The sequence below is a fragment of the Balaenoptera borealis genome, assembly GCF_965194805.1.
Source record: "Balaenoptera borealis genome assembly, chromosome: 20".
Lineage (NCBI taxonomy): Eukaryota > Metazoa > Chordata > Mammalia > Artiodactyla > Balaenopteridae > Balaenoptera > Balaenoptera borealis.
Window position 1 is genome coordinate 19665052 of NC_138879.1, and position 10224 is coordinate 19675275.

The 10224-nt window shown below is 37.8% G+C and overlaps 1 long non-coding RNA gene across 13 annotated transcripts in view; it reads left to right on the forward strand.

Moving 5' to 3' along the window:
• The window catches only part of LOC309619297, a 388116-nt gene that overhangs the window by 190302 nt on the left and 187590 nt on the right, over positions 1–10224 (forward strand). The gene's annotated exons all lie outside the window — the stretch shown is intronic.

Below are 10224 nucleotides of genomic sequence, written 5' to 3' on the forward strand. Positions count from 1 at the left end.
TGAACGAGCTAGAATGCAAATTTATTACTTTAACATTGAGAGATGATCCATTGTGCAACCATAAAGTTCCCATCTGCAAATCAGAGCACCTTCTTTGTTGTATCTGAGTATCGGAGAAACCAAGTTGTGATATGGAGGTTGTTCAGCAAAATGGACCTGGAAGAGAGATGTGGGGTCTTAATAATGAGGCCTCAGGAACTGCCCGACTCTCCATGTGCTACGTGATTATGTTCAGTGTTGCATTGTGGCTTCTGAACATATTTAATCACTTTGATTATTTGTTGGCTATATTATGTTAATTCTGAGAGTTCTGCAGGAGGTTTCCTGCTGCTTTCTCTACTGAGCCCATAACCTGACTCTGGGGAACATCGGGGCCATGAGAGACAAGGGAAACAGGTATTGTACTAGGCGAAGGACCACCAGTCCTATCTGAACTGCCCTGTCATATCCATTCTCCACAAAAGTGATCCTATTTACAGAGCTGGCTTCAAACTATTCTCCCTCCTCTTCCTGGGGCATCTTCTTCCTATTGACTGCCAAAGAGTGTGAAGGTTGGCATATTATGGAGAGATCCTTTCCAGTTGAGTTCCATAACATTCTGGAAAATAGAAGAGTTAGACCTATATATGGCAATCATTTCACTACATATACGTATATCAAAACATCTTAAATATATGTAATTTTTATTTAAAAATAAAGATTCCATCTTTAATTTAGTGCTTTCATTAGTTATCAGGATGGCTTTGCATGGCTGTGCCATTGTCAGAACGAGTGAAATACTTCATCAGCTCAAGCGTGTGTTTTGCCAATTGAATGTAAGTTTCTCAAAGCAGCACAATGAAGTCATACTCATTATGTTACCAGGTGCCAGGCATGCTTTCAGAGCTTTGCATGCATTAATTAGTGTCATCATCTCAACCCTATGAAGTAGAAGCTATTAACAGGAAGCAGAGACAGTGAAGTTAAGTAACTTGCCCAAGATCTCGTGGTAGGTGGCAAGGCTGGGAATCAGACTCAGCTGGTCTAGCTTCAAATAACTGTTCTTAATCAGCATGCGATTCTGCTTCTTGACTAGAGATGGCCAATGTTCTCTCCTGGCTTTTTCTAATGCTTTAGCAGGGGCCACTGGTTCTGAATTTTCATCCTAGTCTCCTTTTCTCCCTCGTGTTACAGAGTCCTCCTAAATGGGTTGTAATTTTTATTTGCCTTCTACAGTGAGACTTTGCTCTACACCCCCACAAGCTATGCTGGGGATGGGGAGGGGCGGTCTCTTGGACTGTGGCAGTGAAAGAGGAGGGCACAGTTAGTTTTTTCTGATGGGTCAGTGGAAGATGAGTTGACAAACACGTATTCTCCACTGAGATGAAGAGAGAAGACCTTTCTACCATTACTTACAAGTTAGGGATGGGCAGTTCTCTATAACCAATTACATGGATTTGGAGAAATTCAGCCCCAAGTGTGGCCCCCCCCGGGTCTTCTGGATCAGTAGAGTTAAGTTGCTTCTCCAAGGGCCACACATATCAAGTGAGTAGGTACAGTCCTCTCCAGAGTAACTCTCAAGCACCTGCTAGGCCCACTGGGCCAACATAAGGAGGTGTAATATCAGAGATTTTTGCCTCTGGCTTAGAAGAAAGGCCTTCTTGATTGTTTGGTGGTTCTTTAGAGAAGGATACAGAGGAGGGAGCGCCAAACTTGGTCTCTTTCTAGGAAACAGGAAGAGATACTTTAGCCGTAGGTGCTTTTTAGAAGTATCAGTAGTATGTCCAACTTGATTGTTAGCATTGTTCTAGACAGAGAGGGGAGATAAGAGAGAGACAGAGAGAAGAAGAAGGAGAAGGAGAAGGAGAAGAAAGACGAGGGGGCATAGGAAGAGAAGAAGGAAGAGACAGAGGAGGAGGAGAAGGAGGAGAAGATGAAGAAGAGAAGAGTGGGAGGACCAAGAAAACACGTTCAGAAACTTTACTACTGGTGACACCACCTTAATTAGATATTTGGAAACATTGGCATATTACATATTTTCTTATGTGCATGTAAGTGGTGGCCTATGTCTTAAAAGCGTCACCTGAGAAAGCCCTCCAAATATGATGTTCGACCTGAAATGATAATTCAATTAAATAGACCTTTTCAATGTTGCCAGATAGGGTTGTTCCCATTTGAACTGGGTGCGTGGGTTGTTTCCACGAAGCTTGTGAATCATGTGTGAACACACTGGCCAGATATTTCTAGCCAGCCAAATAGCCAAAGGATTCAGTTCCTATAAAGCCATTTGATCAGTGTCGAAACAACGTATCCCAGGCTTGCTTGCGCTGATACTAACCCACTGTACTGTCTTACGGATGCCTAGAAACTTGGCCTAGAAACTCTTCCTAGCATGGATGGCACACCTCCTTTCTCTTTTGGGGCACTTACCTTTTCTCCTGAATTTTAATCTCTTTCTCCCTTCCTCTCATTTGGAAAGGGCATTTTCTTTTAAAATGCCATTTATTATCAAAGCTTTCATTTTAAATCAAAACAGACAGAATTAGGATAAGCCTACTCAGGCAATGAGTAAGACACTTCTCTCCATTGTTTGAGAAATGGAAATTATGGGAATTAATAATAATAACAACATACAGTTATTAGCTTATAAGGAACTTAAAGATCTTATTGGTAGCATCCAATTGCTTTTAAAAGAAACCAGAGAGAGGAGTTGGGGGACGTTATTTGGGGTGTCATTTCCTATGTACAGATGCAGAGGACTAGACACAGCAAGTAACATCAGGGATTATAAGGGAAACTAAAGACGTTAGATCAAAAAGATCTGGTGAGGATCCAGTGTCCAAGCACAGAGAAGTCAAGTGATGATCCTAAGAACTAGACCTGAAGGTCACTGTCCTGTGGTCCAGGGTTGTTTCCATCAGACCCAAGTTCATCACTGTCTACTACAGATGTGATGAAGAGTGAGAAGTAGAAGAGAGCACTGGATTCTCTTACTGACTGTGTAGTGATGGACCAGTCACCTTTCTCTCTGGGCTGTAGTTTCTCCATCTCTGATGTGAAAAAAGCTATTAGATGCCACCAAAATACTATTCTAATTTTCAAAGAGGTATTAGCACTCTCACGTTCATTGTGGCATTGTTCTCAATAGCCAAGAAAAGGAAAAAACCACCTCTGTTTATTGATGGATGAATGTGGATGAATGGATAAAAAAGAACCACACACACACACACACACACACACACACACACACACACACAGAATATTATTCAGCCTTAAAAAAGGAAATCCTTTAATATGTGACAACATGGCTGAACTTTACACTAAGTGAAATAAGCCACTCACAGAAGGACAAATAATGCATGATTCCATTTATGTGAGCCATTTTAAATAATCAAAGTCTAAATAATCAAAGTCATAGAAGCAAACAATAGAACAGTGGTTGCCAGGAGCTTGGAGGAGGGGAAAAGGGGGAGTTACTAATCAACAAGTATAAAATTTCCGTTATGCAAGATAAATAAGTTCTAGGGACCTACTGTACAGCATTGCACCTATAGATAACAAAACCGTATTGTTCACTTAAAAATCTATTAAAAGAGTAGATCTCATGTTGTGTTCTTACCACAGTAAAATAAAATTTAAAATAAACTCACTTAGTCTGTGAATTTCTGGACAAATAGAAAGATCAGTGCTAATGACATGAAGATTCCTTTGATGGTTTCTCACTAGAAGTAGTGACAAGCAAGCTGGAGAAAGGTGCTTTGAATTATTGAAAATAATCTGTTGCTACTGTGAATTGTTTCTGTTCTTGGAGACTGATTATATAATGTATCAGGTGCTATTTTGACTTTCCTAAGGAAATCAAAGTACTTAAAGTTCAGTCTTTTTATTGAAAGGCATTGAGTGAGTCTCTTCTCTATCCGTTGGTTTCTTTATCTTTTTTTGTATTTTAATTTTTATTTTCTATACAATTTTGAAAGGTTACTTTCCATTTACAGTTATTACAAAATACAGGTTTCTTTATCTTTTAAATGGGAATGTTAATAGTAGCTACTTCATGGTAGTGTTGTGAGGATTAAATGAGTTAGTAACGCTTAATGTATTTATTATTAATTAACCCCACTTTATAAACAGGTGGATGGGTATGTGGAGGAGGAACTCTCTACAAGTGTGGTCATATATCAAGCTAGTGTCAGAACCTAAAAGAAAGCCTTGAAAAGGCATCAAGTCAGCCAGATCTTTAAACCAAAATGCACTTGTCAATTAGAAAGCAGTGGCTTTTAGTTCAGCATACATTCTTCAGCTGAGGATTTTTGTTTAAATTTGAATTTTAGGTTCCCACACCTGGAGATGCTAATGTAGGAGGTCTGGGGTAGGGCCCCCAAATTTGAATTTTACAAGCTTTCCAGGGGATCTGGATGTAATTGGTTTCTAGAGAAATCCTGGCGGAAAGTAATGAAAGGGGTTATCACTAACCCAACTCTTGGGGAAAAATTTTTAGGCTGCTTCTTCTAGCAGAAATTTCTGTTAGTAATTATTATCAATATTGATAATAATAACTAACATTTATTGAATACATGCTGTTTCCCAGATACTCCTGTAAGTTCTTTACACGCTTTATTTAATTCTCAGAATGATCTGGTCGTAGGTACTGCTAATAACCCTATTTCAAAGATGGGGAAAGTGAGGCCCAGGAAGGGTCAATAAACAGCTTGAGGTCTCACAGAGAGGAATCAGAGGTGGAATTTGAACTCCGACTCCAGAGAGCATGCTGTTTCCTGATTCATGGTTGTCTTTTGAGCTGTGATAAAATTATACTTTTAAAAGAATTTATTTATTTTTATTGAAGTATAGTTGGTTTACCATGTTGTGTTAGTTTCAGGTCCACAGCAAAGTGATTCAGTTATACATACATATATCAATATATCTATTTTTTTCAGATTCTTTTCCCTTATAGGTTATTATAAAATACTGAGTATAGTTCCCTGTGCTATACAGTAGGTCCTTGTTGGTTATCTCTTTTACATATAGTAGTGTGTATATGTTAATCCCAAACTCTTAATTTATCCCTCCCCCACTTCCCCTTCGTTAACCATAGTTTTTTTTTTTTCTTAATTGAATCCCTCCTTTCCCTCTCCAATAGCCCCTTTTCTACTGCAGCTGCGGCCCTATGTAAAAAACCCTTTAACTCTCTCCTGTGGCTGTATAGAATATTGATTTAGCTTCCTTATTACATTTTACTTTATTTATTTATTTTTTGTACAGTAGGTTCTTATTAGTTATCTATTTTGTACATATTGGTGTATACATGTCAATCCCAATCTCCCAATTCATCCTTCCCCACCCTGATATCCCCCCTTGGTGTCCATACGCTTGTTCTCTACATCTGTGTCTCTATTTCTGCCTTGCAAACCGGTTCATCTGTACCATTTTTCTAGATTCCACATATATGGGTTAATATACAATATTTGTTTTTCTTTTTCTGACTTACTCCACTGTGTATGACAGTCTCTAGGTCCATCCACCTTTCTACAAAGGCCCCAATATCGTTCCTTTTTATGGCTGAGTAATATCCCATTGTATTTATGTACCACATCTTTTTTATCCATTCGCATGTTGATGGGCATTTAGGTCGCTTCCATGACTTGGCTATTGTAAATAGTGCTGCAATGAACATTGGGGTACAAGTGTCCTTTTGAATTATGGTTTTCTCTGGGTACATGCCCAGTAGTGGGATTGCTGGGTCATATGGTAATTCTGTTTTTAGCTTTTTAAGGGACCTCCATACTGTTCTCCATAGTCGCTGTACCAAATTACATTTGCACCAACAGTGTAAGAGGGTTCCCTTTTCTCCACACCCTCTCCAGCATTTGTTGTTTGTAGACTTTCTGATGATGCCCATTCTAACCGGTGTGAGGTGATACCTCATTGTAGTTTTGATTTGCATTTCTCTAGTAATTAGTGATGTTGAGCAGCTTTTGATGTGCCTCTTGGCCATCTGTATGTCTTCTTTGGAGAAATGTCTATTTAGGTCTTCTCTTCATTTCTTGATTGGGTTGTTTGTTTTTTTAATATTGAGCTGCATGAGCTCTTTATATATTTTGGAGATTAATCCTTTGCCCATTGATTCGTTTGCAAATATTTTCTGCCATTCTGAGGGTTGTCTTTTTTTGACTTGTTTATAGTTTCCTTTGCTGTGCTAAAGGTTTTAAATTTCATTAGGTCCCATTTGTTTATCTTTGTTTTTATTTCCATTTCTTTAGGAGGTGGGTCAAAAAGGATCTTGCTGTGATTTATGTCATGGAGTATTCTGCCCATGTTTTCCTCTAAGAGTTTGATAGTGTCTGCCCTTACACTTAGGTTTTTAATCCATTTTGAGTTTATTTCTGTGTATGATGTTAGGGAGTGTTCTAATTTCATTCTTTTACATGTATCTGTCCATTTTTCCCAGCACCACTTATTGAAGAGGCTGTCTTTTCTCCCTTGTATAGTCTTTCCTCCTTTATCAAAGATAAGGTCACCATATGTGCGTGGGTTTACCTCTGGGCTTTCTATCCTGTTCCATTGATCTATATTTCTGTTTTTGTGCCAGTACCATACTGTCTTGATTACTGTAGCTTTGTAGTATAGTCTGAAGTCCGGGAGCCTGATTTCTCCAGCTCCGTTTTTCTTTCTCAAGATTTCTTTTGCTATTCGGGGTCTTTTGTGTTTCCATACAAATTGGGAAATTTTTTGTTCTAGTTCTGTGAAAAATGCCATTGGTAGTTTGCTAGGGATTGCATTGAATCTGTAGATTGCTTTGAGCAGTAGAGTCATTTTCACAATGTTGATTCTTCCAATCCAAGAACATGGTATATCTCTCCATCTATTTGTATCATCTTTAATTTCTTTCATCAGTGTCTTATAATTTTCTGCATACCGGTCTTTTGTCTCCTTAGGTAGGTTTATTCCTAGATATTTTATTCTTTTTGTTGCAGTGGTAAATGGGAGTGTTTTCTTAATTTCACTTTCAGATTTTTCATCATTAGTGTATAGGAATGCCAGAGATTTCTGTGCATTAATTTTGTATCCTGCTACTTTACCCAATTCATTGATTAGCTCTAGTAGTTTTCTGGTAGCATCTTTAGGATTCTTTATGTATAGTATCATGTCATCTGCAGTGACAGCTTTACTTCTTCTTTTCTGATTTGGATTCCTTTTATTTCTTTTTCTTCTATGATTGCTGTGGCTAAAACTTCCAAAACTATGTTGAATAATAGTGGTGAGAGTGGGCAACCTTGTCTTGTTCCTGATCTTAGTGGAAATGGTTTCAATTTTTCACCATTGAGGATGATGTTGGCTGTGGGTTTGTCATATATGGCCTTTATTATGTTGAGGAAAGTTCTGGAAGGTTTTTTTTATCATAAATGGGTGTTGAATCTTTTTGTCAAAAGCTTTCTCTGCATCTATTGAGATGATCATATGGTTTTTCTCCTTCAATTTGTTAATATGGTGTATCACATTGATTGATTTGCATATATTGAAGAATCCTTGCATTCCTGGGATAAACCCCACTTGATCATGGTGTATGATCCTTTTAATGTGCTGTTGGATTCTGTTTGCTAGTATTTTGTTGAGGATTTTTGCATCTATTTTCATCGGTGATATTGATCTGTAATTTTCTTTTTTTGTAGTATCTTTGTCTGGTTTTGGTATCAGGGTGATGATGGCCTCATAGAATGAGTTTGGGAGTGGTCCTTCCTCTGCAATTTTTTGGAAGAGTTTGAGAAGGATGGGTGTTAGCTCTTCTCTAAATGTTTGATAGAATTCACCTGTGAAGCCATCTGACCCTGGACTTTTGCTTGTTGGAAGATTTTTAATCACAGTTTCAATTTCATTACTTGTGATTGGTCTGTTCATATTTTCTATTTCTTCCTGGTTCAGTCTCGGAAGGTTATACCTTTCTAAGAATTTGTCCGTTTCTTCCAGGTTGTCTATTTTATTGGCATAGAGTTGCCTGTAGAAGTCTCTTAGGATGTTTTGTATTTCTGCGGCGTCTGCTGTAACTTCTCCTTTTTCATTTCTAATTTTATTGATTTGAGTCCTCTCCCTCTTTTTCTTGATGACTCTGGCTAAATGTGTATCAATTTTATCTTCTCAAAGAAGCAGCTTTTAGTTTTATTGATCTTTGCTATTGTTTTCTTTGTTTCTATTTCATTTATTTCTACTCTGATCTTTATGGTTTTTTTCCATCTATTAACTTTGGGTTTTGTTTGTTCTTCTTTCTCTAGTTCCTTTAGGTGTAAGGTTAGATTGTTTATTTGAGATTTTTCTTGTTTCTTGAGGTAGGATTGTGCTGTTATAACCTTCCCTCTTAGAACTGCTTTTGCTGCATCCCATAGGTTTTGGATCATCGTGTTTTCATTGTAATTTGTCTCTAGGTATTTTTTGATTTCCTCTTTGATTTCTTCAGTGATCTGTTGGTTATTTAGTAACATATTGTTTAGCCTCCGTGTGTTTGTGTTTTTTACGTTTTTTCCCCCTGTAATTTCTAATCTTATAACACTGTGGTCGGAAAACATGCTTAATATGATTTCAATTCTCTTAAATTTACCGAGGCTTGATTTTTGTCCCAAGATGTGATCTATCCTGGAGAATGTTCCTTGTACACTTGAGAAGAAAGTATAAACTGCTGTTTTTAGGTTGAATGTCCTATAGGTATCAATTAATTCTATCTGGTCTCTTGTGTCATTTAAAGCTGTGTTTCCTTATTACTTTTCTGTCTGGTTTATCTGTCCATTGGTATAAGTGAGGTGTCAAAGTCCCCCACTATTATTGTGTTACTGACAATTTCCTCTTTTATGGCTGTTAGCATTTACCTTTTTTATTGAGGTGCTCCTATGTTGGGTGCATATATATTTATAATTGTTATATCTTCTTTTTGGATTGATCTCTTGATCATTATGTAGTGTCCTTCCTTATCTCTTGCAACATTCTTTATCTTAAAGTCTATTTTATCTGATATGAGTATTGCTACTCCTGCTTTCTTCTGATTTCCATTTGCATGGAATATCTTTTTCCATCCCCTCACTTTCAGTCTGTATGTGTCCCTAGGTCTGAAGTGGGTCTCTTGTAGACAGCATATATATGGGGCTTCTTTTTTTATCCATTCAGCGAGCCTGTGTCTTTTGGTTGGAGCATTTAATCCATTCCCATTTAAGGTAATTATTGATACGTATGTTCCTATTACCATTTTCTTAATTACTTTGGGTTTGTTTTTGTAGGTCCTTTTCTTCTCTTGTGTTTCCCACTTAGAGAAGTTCCTTTAGCATTTGTTGGAGAGCTGGTTTGGTGGTGCTGAATTCTCTTAGCTTTTGCTTGTCTGCAAAGCTTTTGATTTCTCTGTCGAATCTGAATGAGATCCTTCCCGGGTAGAGTAATCTTGGCTGTAGGTTCTTCCCTTTCATCTCTTTAAGTATATTCTGCCACCCCCTTCTGGCTCGTAGAGTTTCTGCTGAGAAATCAGCTGTTAACCTTATGGGAGTTCCCTTGTATGTTATTTGTCGTTTTTCCCTTGTTGCTTTTAATAATTTTTCTTTGTCTTTAATTTTTGTCAGTTTGATTGCTATGTGTCTCGGCATGTTTCTCCTTGGGTTTATCCTGTCTGGGACTCTCTGCACTTCCTGGACTTGGGTGGCTATTTCTTTTCCCATGTTACAGAAGTTTTTGACTATAATCTCTTCAAATATTTTCTCGGGTCCTTTCTCTCTCTCTTCTCCTTCTGGGACCCCTTTAATGCAAATGTTGGTGCGTTTAATGTTGTCCCAGAGGTCTCTTAGGCTGTCTTCATTTATTTTCATTCTTTTTTCTTTATTCTGTTCCACAGCAGTGAATTCCACCATTCTGTCTTCCACATCACTTCTCTGTTCTTCTGTCTCAGTTATTCTGCTATTGATTCCTTCTAGTGTATTTTTCATTTCAGTTATTGTATTGTTCATCTCTGTTTGTTTGTTCTTTAATTCTTCTAGGTCTTCGTTAAACATTTCTTGCGTCTTCTTGATCTTTGCCTCCATTCTTTTTCTGAGGTCCTGGATCATCTTCACTATCATTATTCTGAATTCTTTTTCAGGAAGGTTGCCTATCTCCACTTCATTTGGTTGTTTTTCCAGGGTTTTACCTCGTTCCTTCATCTGGTACATAGTCCTCTGCCTTTTCATTTTGTCTATCTTTCTGCAAATGTGGTTTTCATTCACAGGCTGCAGGATTTTA